We start from the raw sequence: 15,588 nt of genomic DNA, 5'->3' as shown, positions 1-15,588 counted from the left end.
GTTATCCCAGAAGTCCTGTGGTGCCTCCTCTCATGGTTTCATTTCCTATCTTAGTGCCTTTTGCATGAGGGCTTGGGGGATGTAAAACAACATTGCCTGTTATTGGTGAGATGCCCTCTGAACCTTGTGGTTTCAGTTCTCAGAAATATGGGTCAATCTGAATCACAGAGAAAACTATAGATGTGTTTCAAATTTTTGTCCTCCTTCCTTCCTGACATTGTGCCCTTTTTTAAAATGAATTAGTTCTTTTTTCCTTTTATTTTCTGTGAAATTTAATTTGTGTGAACAAAGAAAAGACAGATTCATTTTAAATCTGAATAATCATACTTATTTTTTTTTAAGTTGCCATTTGGAAGATAATTGTGAATGTGTAGAGACTTTCTGTTGGGATGCACTTATATTTTTATTTAATTACTGCCTCTTTTCTAGTTTTGCCCAGAATGTGTGAAACCACTAAAGATGTTCATGAGCATGTTAGGCTCCTGGTTTGGAAATGACAAGACCCACCATTTATGACAGGTCAGCCCATGAAGTTAATGCTTTGGAACGTAACTGCCTTTCCTTTGGACTAGTTAAAACCTGTAAGAATAAGGAAGTTGTTAAAGAGCCTTAAAATCCAGATTCTGAAAAAGTAGTTTCATTTTATAGGAGAGAAGTTTACTCACTGAGCTCCAGTTCCAATACTAAATTAGACGATATAATAGGGACTGAAAAATGAAATGCTAAAACTGCCGTTCTTCAGATACCCACTTGCTGGGGTCTGCATTTTACTCCGCTCCTCGTTTTGTTGGCCTTCTACCACTGCCATTTGATTTAAAATGTTGCAGACCACTTTACCTGCAAATGCATTCCAGTTTTTATCAGCTACCTACTAGGGGCTTCAGCACCAGTGTGAATTAATTAATTGTTTTTAAGTGCCATTGCCATCTCCTCTGTTCAGATTCTGACATTCAGGAAAATGTTTTTATTTTATGCCATACTGAAACCTACAATGTATATCTGACAAAGCAGTTAAATGTGACAATAAAAACTTATTTAATCATGAAAAAAAAAAGTATTTCACTCTATATCTTGTCATTATTTCCTCTCTTACTAGTACCCCTTTCTTCAACTCTCAATGAACATCTGCAACTCCAACAGACGTTTTGCATGATTTTATCTCATCATCTTATCTTTCCAACTGAAGTTTGCCATCTTCATTTGTTATTCAGCTTCCCCCATTATTACTTGCATGATTTATCCTCTCATTTCTTTTTTTTTTTTTTTTTTTTTTTTTTACACAACCGAGACAGTTTATTAAGCCAACTGTAACTGTCAACATTTGCTTAAGTATCTCAAAACAAAAAGGAATGGGAAGCAAGAGCTTAAGAAAAATGAAAATTAATCCAATTCACAATCAAATAGAAATGCCATGAGCCCAAAGAACATTCATGTGTGGGATTTTTGTTTCAAGATCCCAAATTTAACAAGCCGACATTAAGCACCATAGCATTCAACACTTTGAAATGAAGAATTTCCTTTTAATGGGATATTTTAATTTCATTCAAACAAGAAAATAGTAACACAGCATTCTTAACTTCTCTAGTCTCCAGAGAAGCAAGTGTTTCTTGTGCGATTAAGATTAGCTTTGCAGTGGCATAGAAGGGAAATAGAGTCGTCCCTGCCCACCCCACTTCCCGGCCCGACCCAGGCCTTCCAACACAGACTATGTTTCTTGCTTTCAAACGGAAGCTGCTGCTGCAACTTGTGCAAGCAGCCAGGTAAGCATGAGTGAGATCTAGAGTCTCTGGAAAGAAACCAGCCTGTATTTGCAGCCTCCACCTCAGTACACAGGAGCGTTTCACCAATCGTCGACGCCCAGCTGCCTGTCACTAATGGGAGGCAGATGGTAAAGTGGTGTTGAGTAGGGCTTTGCATTCACACCGAACTGAGTTCAAATATTGGCTCCAGTACTCATTGTGTGACCTTGGGCAAGTTATTTGCCCTCCCCAGACCTAGATTTATCACTTTTATTTTATTTTATTTTTTTGCCATTTTCTTTTTTTTTTTTTTTTTTAATTTTTTGTTTATTGCAGTAACATTGGTTTATAACATTGTAAAAATTTCAGGTGTACATCATTGTACTTCTATTTCTGCATGGACCACATCATGTTCACCACCAAAATACTAATTACAACCCATCACCACACACATGCACCGAATTATCCCTTTCACCCTCCTCCCTCCCCCCTCTGGCAACCACCAATCCAATCTCTGTCCCTATGTATCCGTCCATTGTTGTCACTATCTACTACTTAATGAAGGAAATCATACGGTATTTGACCTTCTCCCTCTGACTTATTTCACTTTGCATCATGCCCTCAATGTCCATCCATGTTGTCACAAATGGCTGGATTTCGTCGTTTCTTATGGCTGAGTAGTATTCCATTGTGTATATATACCACAGCTTCTTTATCCATTCGTCCCTTGATGGGCACTTAGGTTGCTTCCAAGTCTTCGCTATTGTGAATAACGCTGCAATGAACACAGGGGTGCATGTACCTTTGCAAATTGGTGTTTTCAAGTTCTTTGGATAAATACCCAACAGTGGAATAGCTGGATCATATGGTAGTTCTATCGTTGATTTTTTGAGGAATCTCCATACTGTTTTCCATAGTGGCTGCACCAGTTTGCACTCCCACCAGCAGTGTATGAGAGTTCCCTTCTCTCCACATCCTCTCCAACACATGTTGTTTCCTGTCTTGTTAATTATAGCCATTCTGACAGGCGTGAGGTGATATCTCATTGTAGTTTTGATTTGCATTTCCTTGATAGTTAGTGATTTTGAACATCTTTTCATGTGTCTGTTGGCCATCTGTATATCTTCTTTGGAGAAATGTCTGTTCAGGTCTTTTGCCCATTTTTTAATTGGGTTGGTAGATTTTGTTGTTGAGATGCATGAGTTCTTTATATATTTTGGAGATTAAGCCCTTATCAGATGTATGGTTTGCAAATATCTTCTCCCAATTGTTAGGTTGGCTTTTGGTGTTGTTGAGGGTTTCCTGTGCTGTGCAGAAGCTTTTTAGTTTGATTTAGTCCTTTTTGTTTTTTTTTCTTATTGTTTCTCTTGCCCGGTCAGACGTGGTGTTTGAAAAGATGTTGCTAAGACCGATGTCGAAGAGCGTATTGCCTATGTTTTCTTCTAGAACTTTCACAGTTTCAGGTCTTACATTCAAGTCTTTAATCCATTTGGAGTTAATTTTTGTGTATGGTGTAAGGTAAGGATCTACTTTCATTTTTTTGCATATGGCTATCCAGTTTTCCCAACACCATTTGTTGAAGAGACTTTCTTTTCCCCATTGTATGTTCTTGGCTCCTTTGTCAAAGCTTAGCTGTCCATAGATGTGTGGGTTTATTTCTGGGCTTTCGATTCTATTCCACTGATCTGTGTGTCTGTTTTTGTGCCAGTACCATGCTGTTTTGGTTACTATAGCTTTGTAGTATATTTTCAAGTCAGGGAGTGTGATACCTCCAGCTTTGTTCTTTTTTCTCAGGATTCCTTTAGCTATTCGGGGTCTTTTGTTGTTCCATATAAATTTTAGAATTCTTTGTTCTATTTCTGTGAAAAATGTTGTTGGAACTTTGATAGGGATTGCATTGAATCTATAGATGGCTTTAGGAAGTATGGACATCTTAACTATGTTAATTCTTCCAATCCAAGAGCACGGAATATCTTTCCATTTCTTTGTGTCTTCTTCAATTTCTTTCAGAAATGTTTTATAGTTTTCGTGTACAGATCTTTCACCTCTTTGGTTAAGTTTATTCCTAGGTATTTAATTCTTTTGTTGCAATTGTAAATGGGATGGTATTCTTAATTTCTCTTTCTGCTACTTCGTTGTTAGTGTACAGAAATGCAACTGATTTTTGTATGTTGATTTTGTATCCTGCAACTTTACCATATTCGTTTATTACTTCTAAAAGTTTTCTGGTGGATTCTTTAGGGTTTTCTATATATAAAATCATGTCATCTGCAAATAGTGACAGTTTCAATTCTTCCTTTCCAATTTGGATCCCTTTTATTTCTTTCTCTTGCCTGATTGCTCTGGCTAGGACTTCCAATACTATGTTAAATAGGAGTGGTGACAGTGGGCATCCTTGTCTGGTTCCTGTTCTTAGAGGGATAGCTTTCAGTTTTTCACCATTGAGGATAATATTAGCTGTGGGTTTCTCATATATGGTCTTTATTATGTTGAGGTACTTTCCTTCTATACCCATTTTATTCAGAGTTTTTATCATAAATGGATGCTGTATCTTGTCAAATGCTTTCTCTGCATCTATTGAGATGATCATGTGATTTTTGTTCTTCATTTTATTAATGTGGTGTATTACGTTGATTGATTTGCGAATGTTAAACCATCCCTGCATACCTGGAATAAATCCCACTTGATCATGGTGTATAATCTTTTTAACGTATTGGTGTATGCGATTTGCTTGTATTTTGTTGAGGATTTTCGCATCGGTGTTCATCAGGGATATTGGCCTGTAATTTTCTTTTTGTGTTGTCCTTGTCTGGTTTTGGTATCAGGGTAATGTCAGCTGTAGAATGAGTTAGGAGCTTCCCCCTCCTCAATTTTTGGAAGACTTAGAGAAGGATAGGTATTAAGTCTTCTTTGAATGTTTGGTAGAATTCACCAGGGAAGCCGTCTGGTCCTGGACTTTTATTTTTGGGGAGGTTTTTGATTACTGTTTCGATCTCCTTACTGATGATTGGTCTATTCAAATTCTCTACTTCTTCTTGATCCAGTTTTGGAAGGTTGTATGATTCTAAGAATTTATCCATTTCTTCCAGATTGTCGAATTGGTTGGCATATAGTTTTTCATAGTATTCTCTTATAATCTTTTGTATTTCTGAGGTGTCTGTTGTAACCTCTCCTCTTTCATTTCTGATTTTACTTATTTGTGCCTTCTCTTTTTTTTCTTGGTGAGTCTAGCTAAAGGTTTGTCTATTTTGTTGATCTTTTCAAAGAACCAGCTCTTGGTTTTATTAATTTTTCTATTGTTTTTTGGTCTCCATTTCATTTATTTCTGCTCTGATTTTTATTATTTCCCTTCTTCTACTGATTTTGGGCTTTGTTTGTTCTTCTTTTTCCAGTTCCTTTAGGTGCATTGTTAGATTGTTTATTTGAGATTTTTCTTGTTTGTTGAGATAGGCCTGTATCGCTATAAACTTCCCTCTTAGAACCGCTTTTGCTGTATCCCATAAATTCTGGCATGTCGTATTTTCATTTACATTTGTCTCCAGGTATTTTTTGATTTCTTCTTTGATTTCTTCGTTAACCCAGTCGTTGTTCAGTAGCATTTTGTTTAATCTCCATGTATTTGTGGCTTTTCTGATTTTCTTCCTATAGTTGATTTCTAGTTTCATACCATTGTGGTCAGAAAAGATGCTTGGTATTATTTCAATCTTCTTAAATTTATGGAGACTTGTTTTGTGGCCTAATATGTGATCAATCCTGGAGAATGTTCCATGTGCATTTGAAAAGAACGTGTATTCTTCGGTTTTTGGATGGAATGCTCTGTATATATCTACTAGGTCCATCTGTTCTAGTGTGTCGTTTAAGGCCAATGTTTCCTTATTGATCTTCTGTTTGGATGATCTATCCGTTGGTGTAAGTGGAGTGTTAAAGTCCCCTACTATTATTGTGTTACTGTCTATTTCTGTTTTTATGTCTGTTAATAATTGCTTTATATATTTAGGTGCACCTACATTGGGTGCGTAGATATTTACAAGTGTTATATCTTCTTGTTGGATTGTTCCTTGATCATTATGTAATGCCCTTCTTTGTCTCTTTTTACAGTTTTTGTTTTAAAGTCTATTTTGTCTGATATGAGTACTGCTACCCCAGCTTTCTTTTCATTGCCATTTGCGTGGAGTATCTTTTTCCATCCCTTCACTTTCAGTTTGTGAGTGTCTTTAGGTCTGAAGTGTGTCTCTTGTATGCAGCATATATATGGGTCTTGTTTTTTTATCCAGTCAGCCACCCTATGCCTTTTAATTGGAGCATTTAGTCCATTGACGTTTAAAGTAGCTATTGATAAGTATGTACTTACTGCCATTTTCTAACTTTATTTTATTTTATTTATTTTATTATTTTTTTTTTTTCCCTCAGTGTTTTAGTAGTCCTTCTCTGTTCCTTACTTCTTCTATACAGAATTGATGGTCACTTTAGTTTGACCTCTGTATGAAAGCTGTACTCTTTAACTACCCTCCTCCCTCCTTTTATGTTTTTGATATCATATCTAACCTCTTTTTTGTGCATTTGTATCCATTACGTTCTAATCGTGGAAATAGATAATTTTTCCTATTTGTGGTCTTCTCTTTTCCCCTTAAATCAGTCCCTTTAACATTTCTTGTAACACTGGTTTCTTGGTGACAAACTGCTTTAATTTTTGCTTATCTGGGAAAATTTTGATCTCTCCTTCCATTTTGAATGATAACCTTGCTGGGTAGAGTATTCTTGGCTGTAAGTTTTTTCCTTTTAGCACTTTAAATATATCGTGCCATTCTCTTCTAGCCTGTAAGGTTTCTGCCGAGAAGTCAGCTGATAGCCTTATGGGGTTTCCCTTGTATGTAACTTGACATTCTCTTGCGGCTTTTAGGATTCTCTCTTTATCTTTAATTCTGGACATTTTGATTATGATGTGTCTTGGTGTGGGCCTCTTTGGGTTTATCTTGTTTGGGGCTCTCTGTGCCTCCTGTACCTGGATGTCTGTTTCCTTCCTTAGGTTAGGGAAGTTTTCATCTATTATTTCTTGAAATAGATTCTCTGCTCCCTTGTCTCGCTCTTCTCCTTCCGGGACACCTATAACACGGATGTTAGTGCGCTTTGATGTTGTCCCAGAGGTCCCTTAGACTGTCCTCACTCTTTTAATTCTTTTCACTTTTACCTGTTCACCTTGGGTAATTTCTTCTAGTCTTTCTTCCAGCTCACAGATCCGTTCTTCTGTATCCTCTACTCTGCTTTTGAGTCCCTCTAATGAATTTTTCATTTCCAGTATTGTATTCTTCATTTCTGATTGGTTCTTTTTATATCTTCCATTTCTTTGTTGACATTCTCACTGAGTTCATCTATTCTTCTCCCCAGATCAGTGAGCATCCTTAAAACTCTTAGTTTGAACTCTCTGTCGGGTAGGTTGCTCATTTCTGTTTCACTTAGTTCCTTTTCTGGGGTTTTGTCCTGTTCCCTTACTTGGAATGTATTCTTTGCCTCCTCATTTTGCCTCTTTCCCTGTGCTTGTGTCTACGTATTAGGTAGGTCAGCCACGTCTCTTGCTCTTGGATAGGTGACCTTATGTAAGTGATGCCTTAGGATGCTTCCAGTGTGCTTCCCTCAGTTCTCAATGGTCCAGGGGTGGCCCTATGTGGGCTACGTGGTGTCCTTCTATTGTGGCCTATTAGCTCTCCCTATAGGCGCCCAGGGAGGCTGAGTTATGCTCCTGGCCAGCTGTTGTAATGCTCAGCTGCTTGTAGTTGTTGTGGGCCCTTCAGTCTCTTTATCAGGTGTGGGGAGCCCCAGTACAGTTGGCTGTAAGTTCTAATACCACATTTGTGTTGCAGTGTTTCTTTTAAGTGAGTAGGCCCCCAGTGTGGCAGGTTGTTAGGCTCAGGGCCTTACAATTGCTGTAAACCTCTAGCCTATTAGGTCTCTTGTCAGCTCTCTGGGGATTGCAGCTGGGTGGGGCTGGCCTCAGGCACAGGAGCACCCAATTGTTTCAGGCTTTGGAAGGTGGGGCAAACCTCCTCTGTGGGTCTTTGAGAGGCACAAGTCTTCTGCAGCTGACAAGCCCTGTTGCCCACAGGTCCACACACACAGTCAACACAGTCCTGCCCCGTGTGAGTGCCCCGACCTCCCCAAGCGGACCCAGTCTCTCCACGGCGGGAGCCCCACACACTCCGCCACCACCCCACACTCTCCACCCGCTCCTTGTGCACACCCTGCCCCGCTCAAGGCTCAAGTCAGCTCAGTTGCCAGGCTGCAGAGAATCCAGTCACCAATCTATGCAGGCCCACACGTTGCCTGAGGGCTTGTTGTTGGGTGGGGCCAGTCTCTAGGGTGGGCTGCCTGCCCTGGCTGAGCTGGATTAAATTGGTGCTCTAGCGGGTGGAGCAGACCCTGGGCTAGCAGGTCTCAGGGAGAACTCCAATGGCGTCTGTGTCAGCACGCTCACACCAGGCCACAACAATGGCCGCCGCCAATGTCCCAGTCCCTGGAGAGGTCTCACCCCTCACCGTGATGCACTCAGGGCCTATTAGGTGAGTCTCTTGTCACCGAAGCACTGTGTACCTTTCTTTCTGGTGATTTTAGGATGCTTTCTGGAACGGGTGAGTTTGTGCGCGGGCCCTTTAAGAGCCAGTTTTAGTTTCTTTGTGAACTGGGTTTTCTGGGGGTGCTCCCCAATGCTTTAGTAGCAGGCAAAGTCAGATATTATGCCGCTGGTGTCGGTTGTGCTGGGTCCACAAAATGCCCACAGCGGGGGCGCTCCCCGGCTCAGGGCCCCGCGCCTCCAGGGAGGGTGCCTACCTGTGAGCTGCTCCCGGCGGCCGTGACGCTGGCGGCTTGTGAAGGCGGCGTTTTTCCTCTCCAGAAGGGAGTCTCTGCCTCTTCCACCTCAGTTAGGATTGTCCGTTGTTGCAGGAGTTCCTCTTATCCAGTTTTCAGTTCTGTCTCAGGGGTAATTTTTCCACGAGTAGTTGTAAATTGGCTGTGTCCACGGGAGGAGGTGAGTTCAGAGTCTGCCTACGCCGCCATCTTGACTCCGCCTCCTATCCTCTCATTTCAATCTGTGCAGACAGATCTTTTCTGTCAACTGTTTTATTAATAATATACTTCAGAAGTTACGGTATTTTTAAAGTGGCTGTTGTGTTAGTTTTGTCTAAGATAGGCTCAGGTCATTTGATTACAACTCACTCACCTGCCTTTTAATACTTAATTTCTCTTCCTCTATGTTATTTAGTATAGAAATAATGATATTTTTCTCACAGGAATGGATATGAGATTACAATATACTCATCTTTTCCATTGGGAAAATTGGGTTAGAAGGCATCTAAATTGAGGAAAGTTATCACTTGAGAGACATGGATGAGTATTAATAGATGCTTAAGTCTAGAGAATACAGGAAAGATGGAAAAGGGACCAAGCAGTGGGATTAACACCATCAAAGAGGTTTCTTCAAGAATGTAGGGCAAGTATATATGTACTTTTATGTGCATATTACATAAAAGCTTGAGCCTATAAAGTGCAAGAATCCCCAAGATACTGCCATTTTACAAAATGTGAATTCAAAAATAATCTCATCTCTTGAAATTTACATGTAAATTTTATAAAGGACTTCAATAAAGCCTAGAGGGTGGAGTTTGGAAGATGGCAGTGTAAGAGGATCCTGAACTCACCTCCTTCCGTGGATACAAATCTACAACTACCTGCAGAACAATTTCCTCTGAGAGAGCTCTGGAAACTGGATAAAAAGAATCTCCACAACAAGGGACAACACAGACAGGGATGGAAGAGGCAGAGATACAGCTCCACTGAGGAAAAAACCACACCCTTGCTACAACGCTTCACAGCCAGGAGCAAACTCAAAGCTATGGAGCTTTTTCCAGAGGAGGAATCTGAGCTGCAGATTAGGCATCCCATCCCTTAGATTCAGCACTACAGAGATGAGATCCCGTTATACCTGGCTTTGCTGGCTTTGAAAACCAATGGGGAATATGCTCAGGAAAACTGTAGAACTTCAGAGAGAGAAAAACCTGCTCTTAAAGGGCCCATGCACAGTTTCACCTGACCTAGAAACCAGCATAAAAACACCAGATAGAAAAGTGCATAGTTCATTGGTAAAAGAGAGTCACTCAGTTTGGAGCATATTGCAGAGATGCAGGAGGCAGCTGGATCCACTCTCCTCCCCCAAGACTTAGACACTGGTGGCAGCCATTACTGTGACCTAGTTGAGTCATGCTGACACAGAGGCTGGCAGTTGCCATTGGATTTCCTTCTCTAGCCAGTTAGTTAAGGGATCTGCTCACCCAATAGAGCACCCAAGGCAATCCAACACAGCTGGACAGCAGCTGGCTCTGCCCACCAGCAAGCCTGTGGCAAATTGCTGGGCCTGAATCTTTGGGGTATGTGGGACCTCGGCAGCAGGGCAAGTGGGTCCACGTCAGTGGGGTGCATGTGGGCCTGCAGCAATGGGCAGCAGAGTGTGTGGGCCCACAGTAGAGTTGTGCCACCAGCCATCACAGACAGCCACACAGGAATCTGTCCTGCCATGCCTGGGATGGCTCCACCCATTTGCACTGCTGAGGCACCTGTGTACTACAGGGCAGAATAGCCAGAGCTGGCTGAAAGCCTGCCCCACCCAAAAGAGAGCCAACAACAGCCACATGCCACAAGGAGCCACACTGGAGGCCTGCAGCAACTGTGAGCCCCTGAGCCTAGCAACCAGCCACTCTGTGAGCCTGACTTGCTTACCAGCAAAACAGCAGTAGTTGTGTGCTATTAGACCTTGCAGATAGCTGTGCCAGGGGGTTCCGCCCAGTAAAGTGACCATAGCAGCCGAATGTGGCTGAGCCTCACAACCAGCCTGCCTGGGGACCAGCCTAGCCTACCCATGCTCCTGCAAAAATAGCAACCCAGCCATAACAGAAGGGCATGTGCAGCCCACACAGGGGACACTCCTGGAGCATTTGGCATGGGAGACAAGAGACGAGCAGGTTGATGGACCCCATAAGGTGTCTTCTACATGAGGCCGTGTTTCAAAGATGGGGAGGTGTAGCTGATATACCTAATATGTAGATATAAGCCCAGATAATTGGGAAAAATGAGGAGATGAAGGAATTTGTTTCAAATAAGGGAACGGGACAAATCTTCAGAAAAAGAACTAAACGAAACAGAGATAGACAATCTATCTAATAATGAATACAAACTAATAGTCCTAAGGATGCTTACTGATCCTGGGAGAAGAACAGATGAACACAGTGAGAACTTCAACAAAGAATTGGAAGATATAAAAAAGAACCAATAATAACTGAAGAATACAAGCATGGAAATGAAAAATTCACTAGAAGGAATCAACAGCAGAGTAGATAACACAGAATAATGGATCAACAATCTGGATGAAAGAGTAGAGAAAATCACCCAAGCTGAACAGAAAATTAAAAAGAATGAGGATAGTCTAAGGGACCTCTAGGACAACATCAAGCATGCTAATATCTGCATTATAGGTGTCCCAGAAGGAGAAGAGATTGACAAAGAGGCAGAGAAGTTATTTGAAGAGATAACAGCTGAAAACTTCCCTAACCTGGGGAAGGAAACAGACATCCAGGTATAGGAATCACAGAGAGCACCAAACAAGAAGAACTCAAAGAGGTCCACACCGAGACACATTATAATTAAAATGTCCAGAATTAAAAATAAAGAGAGAATCTTAAAACCTGCAAGTTCCATACAAAGGAAACCCCATAAGGCTATCAACTGACTTCTCAGCAGAAACCTTACCGGCTAGAAGGGAGTGACATGATATATTCAAAGTGCTGAAAGAAAAAAACCTACAGCCAAGAATACTCTACCTGGCAAGGTTATCATTCAGAATGGAAGGAGAGATAAAAAGTTTTCCAGACAAGCAAAAACTAAAGGAGTTCATCACCACAAAATTGGCCTTATGAGAAATGTTAAAAGGACTTAAGTGGAAAAGAAAAAACCACAAATAGGAGTAATAAAATTATCAAAGAGAAAATATCACTGATAAAGGCAAATATACAAGTCAGATCAACCACCTACAAAGCTAGTATGAAGGTCAAAAGACAAAAGTATTAAAATTATCTGTATCTAAGATAAGAGGTTAAGGGATACACAAAAATTAAAGAGGTAAAATATGATTTCAAAAACATAAAACATAGGGTGGGGAGTAAAAGTGTAGGGCTCTTGGTAAGAAGTCAAACCTAAGAGACTATCAACTTAATATAGATTGATATCTGCATAGGTTTTTATATATGAACTTCATGGTAACCACAAACAAAAGACCTATAATAAAAACATAGAAAATAAAGAGAAAGGAACCCAAACATAATACTAAAGAAAGCCATCAAATCACAAGGGAAGAGAGCAAGAGAAGAAAAAGGAGCAGAGAACTACAAAAAAATCCAGAAAAAAAGTAACAAGATGGCAATAAGTATATACTTATCAATAATTACTTTAACTGTCAGTGGACTAAATGCTCCAATGAAAAGATGTGGAGTGGCTGAATGGATAAAAAGACAAGACCCATATACATATGCTGCCTACAAGAGACATACTTTAGACCTAAAGACACAAACTGAAAGTAGTGATGGAAAAAGATACTCCATAATGGAAATGAAAGCTGGGGTAGTAATACTTGTATCAGACAAAATAGAGTTTAAAACAAAAGCTGTAATGAGACAAAGAAGGGCATTGCATAATGATAAAGAGAACAAACCAACAAGAGGACATAACATTTGTAAATATCTCTGCGGTCAACATAGGAGCACCTGAATACCTAAAGCAAATATTAACAGACATAAAAGAAGAAACTGACAGTAATACAATAATACTAGGGCACTTTTACACTTCACTTACAACAGTGGATAGATTTTTCAGACAGAAGATCAATAAGGACTATTGGCCTTAAATGACACATTAGACCAGATGGTCTTAGTAGATATATACACAACTTTCCATCCAAAAACTGCGGGATAAACATTCTTTTTGAATGCACATGGAACATTCTCCAGGATAGATCACGTTTTAGACCACAAAACAAGTCTCAATAAATTTAAGAAGATTGAAATAATAAATAATAATAAATAAGCATGGTGTGTAGGTCTGTGCCTGGGATCCAAACCTACAAATCCCAGGGCCACCAAAGCAGAGTGTGCAAACTTAACCACTGTGCCACTGGGCTAGCCCCTCATTTGCTTTCTTAGTGGTTTAACATCTTCTAAAAAGACTTTCTCAGGAGTTGAATATATTTTGACCACTAATTATACAAATTATGTTTCACTTAAAGACACCTTGTGTAATCTGAAATACTCAGAAAGATTTTCAAAATTAAAAATCAATTTCAGTACACTGCTACCAAGATGACATGTGTTATAAAATTATTTTATTTTATTAAATATGTATTTTGATCCAAATCTTGAATTATTTATATTCTTGAAACTATTCATAAAAGAAATATGTAGGGGATAAATTCTCTTTGGTATTCTGACCACATCACCATTCTTCTTTTATTCAATCAATTGGGAAAGTTTATTCCCTTTTATTACTTTTCTAAGACAAAAATGTGCTTCCTTGACATTTTTTCAGGGGTTTTGTGGTGGTGTTTTTGTTCATTTGTGTTTTTTTTTCCTAACTACATCTATTCTACCAATTTACTGCACTGGAAATTTTCTACTCGTTTTCATTTCCTGTGTTGGTTCCCCTTGGCATTTACGTGAGTTTTTCCATTTTATTTTTCAGAACTTCAGAAAGAAATTGGTAACTTTTTCTGACATTCTTTTTTACTGATATAGTCCTTAGAAATATTTTTTCTTGTCCTTTCCTGACTCTTCACCTTACCCCTTCCTGTCTTTCCTCTTCCTTCTTGTGAGTTTCAAATTATCTTACCTAGAGAAAGAAATAAAAGGGATCCAAATTGGAAAGGAAGAAGTGAAACTGTCACTATTTGCAGATGACATGATTTTATATATAGAAAACCCTAAAGAATCCACCAGAAAACTTTTAGAAGTAATAAACGAATATGGTAAAGTTGCAGGATACAAAATCAACATACAAAAATCAGTTGCATTTCTGTACACTAACAACGAAGTAGCAGAAGAGAAATTCAGAATACCATCCCATTTACAATTGCAACAAAAAGAATTAAATACCTAGGAATAAACTTAACCAAAGAGGTGAAAGATCTGTACACCGAAAACTATAAAACATTTCTGAAAGAAATTGAAGAAGACACAAAGAAATGGAAAGATATTCCGTGCTCTTGGATTGGAAGAATTAACATAGTTAAGATGTCCATACTTCCTAAAGCCATCTATAGATTCAATGCAATCCCTATCAAAGTTCCAACAACATTTTTCACAGAAATAGAACAAAGAATCCTAAAATTTATATGGAACAACAAAAGACCCCGAATAGCTAAAGGAATCCTGAGAAGAAAGAACAAAGCTGGAGGTATCACACTCCCTGATTTCAAAATATACTACAAAGCTATAGTAACCAAAACAGCATGGTACTGGCACAAAAACAGACACACAGATCAATGGAATAGAATCGAAAGCCCAGAAATAAACCCACACATCTATGGACAGCTAATCTTTGACAAAGGAGCCAAGAACATACAATGGGGAAAAGAAAGTCTCTTCAACAAATGGTGTTGGGAAAACTGGATAGCCATATGCAAAAAAATGAAAATAGACCCTTACCTTACACCATACACAAAAATTAACTCCAAATGGATTAAAGACTTCAATGTAAGACCTGAAACTGTGAAAGTTCTAGAAGAAAACATAGGCAGTACGCTCTTCGACATCAGTCTTAGCAACATCTTTTCAAACACCACATCTGACCGGGCAAGAGAAACAATAGAAAAAATAAACAAATGGGACTACATCAAACTAAAAAGCTTCTGCACAGCAAAGGAAACCATCAACAAAACGAAAAGACAACCTAACAATTGGGAGAAGATATTTGCAAACCATACATCTGATAAGGGCTTAATCTCCAAAATATATAAAGAACTCATGCATCTCAACAACAAACACTTCCAACCCAATTAAAAAATGGGCAAAAGACCTGAACAGACATTTCTCCAAAGAAGATATACAGATGGCCAACAGACACATGAAAAGATGTTCAAAATCACTAACTATCAGGGAAATGCAAATCAAAACTACAATGAGATATCACCTCAAGCCCGTCAGAATGGCTATAATTAACAAGACAGGAAACAACATGTGTTGGAGAGGTTGTGGAGAGAAGGGAACTCTCATACACTGCTGGTGGGAGTGCAAACTGGTGCAGCCACTATGGAAAACAGTATGGAGATTCCTCAAAAAATCAAGGATAGAACTACCATATGATCCAGCTATTCCACTGTTGGGTATTTATCCAAAGAACTTGAAAACACCAATTTGCAAAGGTACATGCACCCCTGTGTTCATTGCAGCCTTATTCACGATAGCCAAGACTTGGAAGCAACCTAAGTGCCCATCAAGGGACGAATGGATAAAAAAGCTGTGGTATATATACACAATGGAATACTACTCAGCCATAAGAAACGATGAAATCCAGCCATTTGTGACAACATGGATGGACATTGAGGGTATGATGCAAAGTGAAATGTCAGAGGGAGAAGGTCAAATACCGTATGATTTCCTTCATTAAGTAGTAGATAATAACAACAATAAACAAACACATAGGGACAGAGATTGGATTGGTGGTTACCAGAGGGGAAGGGGGGAGGGAGGAGGGTGAAAGGGATAATTCGGTACATGTGTGTGGTGATGGGTTGTAATTAGTATTTTGGTGGTGAACATGA

General features: G+C 39.5%; 1 long non-coding RNA gene across 1 annotated transcript in view; it reads left to right on the top strand.

Annotated features, from left to right (window-relative positions):
• Positions 1–304: 304 nt before the first annotated feature.
• Positions 305–15,588, top strand: part of LOC147915682 (uncharacterized) — a 74,288-nt gene continuing 59,004 nt past the window's right edge. Inside the window, exon 1 of the long non-coding RNA XR_015554089.1 lies at positions 305–519. This is a non-coding gene — a long non-coding RNA (uncharacterized LOC147915682). The remainder of the gene's footprint in view (positions 520–15,588) is intronic.

The sequence above is a fragment of the Ceratotherium simum genome, chromosome 13 (assembly GCF_057802395.1).
Source record: "Ceratotherium simum simum isolate JZ-2026a chromosome 13, ASM5780239v1, whole genome shotgun sequence".
NCBI classification, from domain to species: domain Eukaryota; kingdom Metazoa; phylum Chordata; class Mammalia; order Perissodactyla; family Rhinocerotidae; genus Ceratotherium; species Ceratotherium simum.
This window is presented reverse-complemented; position numbering and strand designations above follow the sequence as displayed.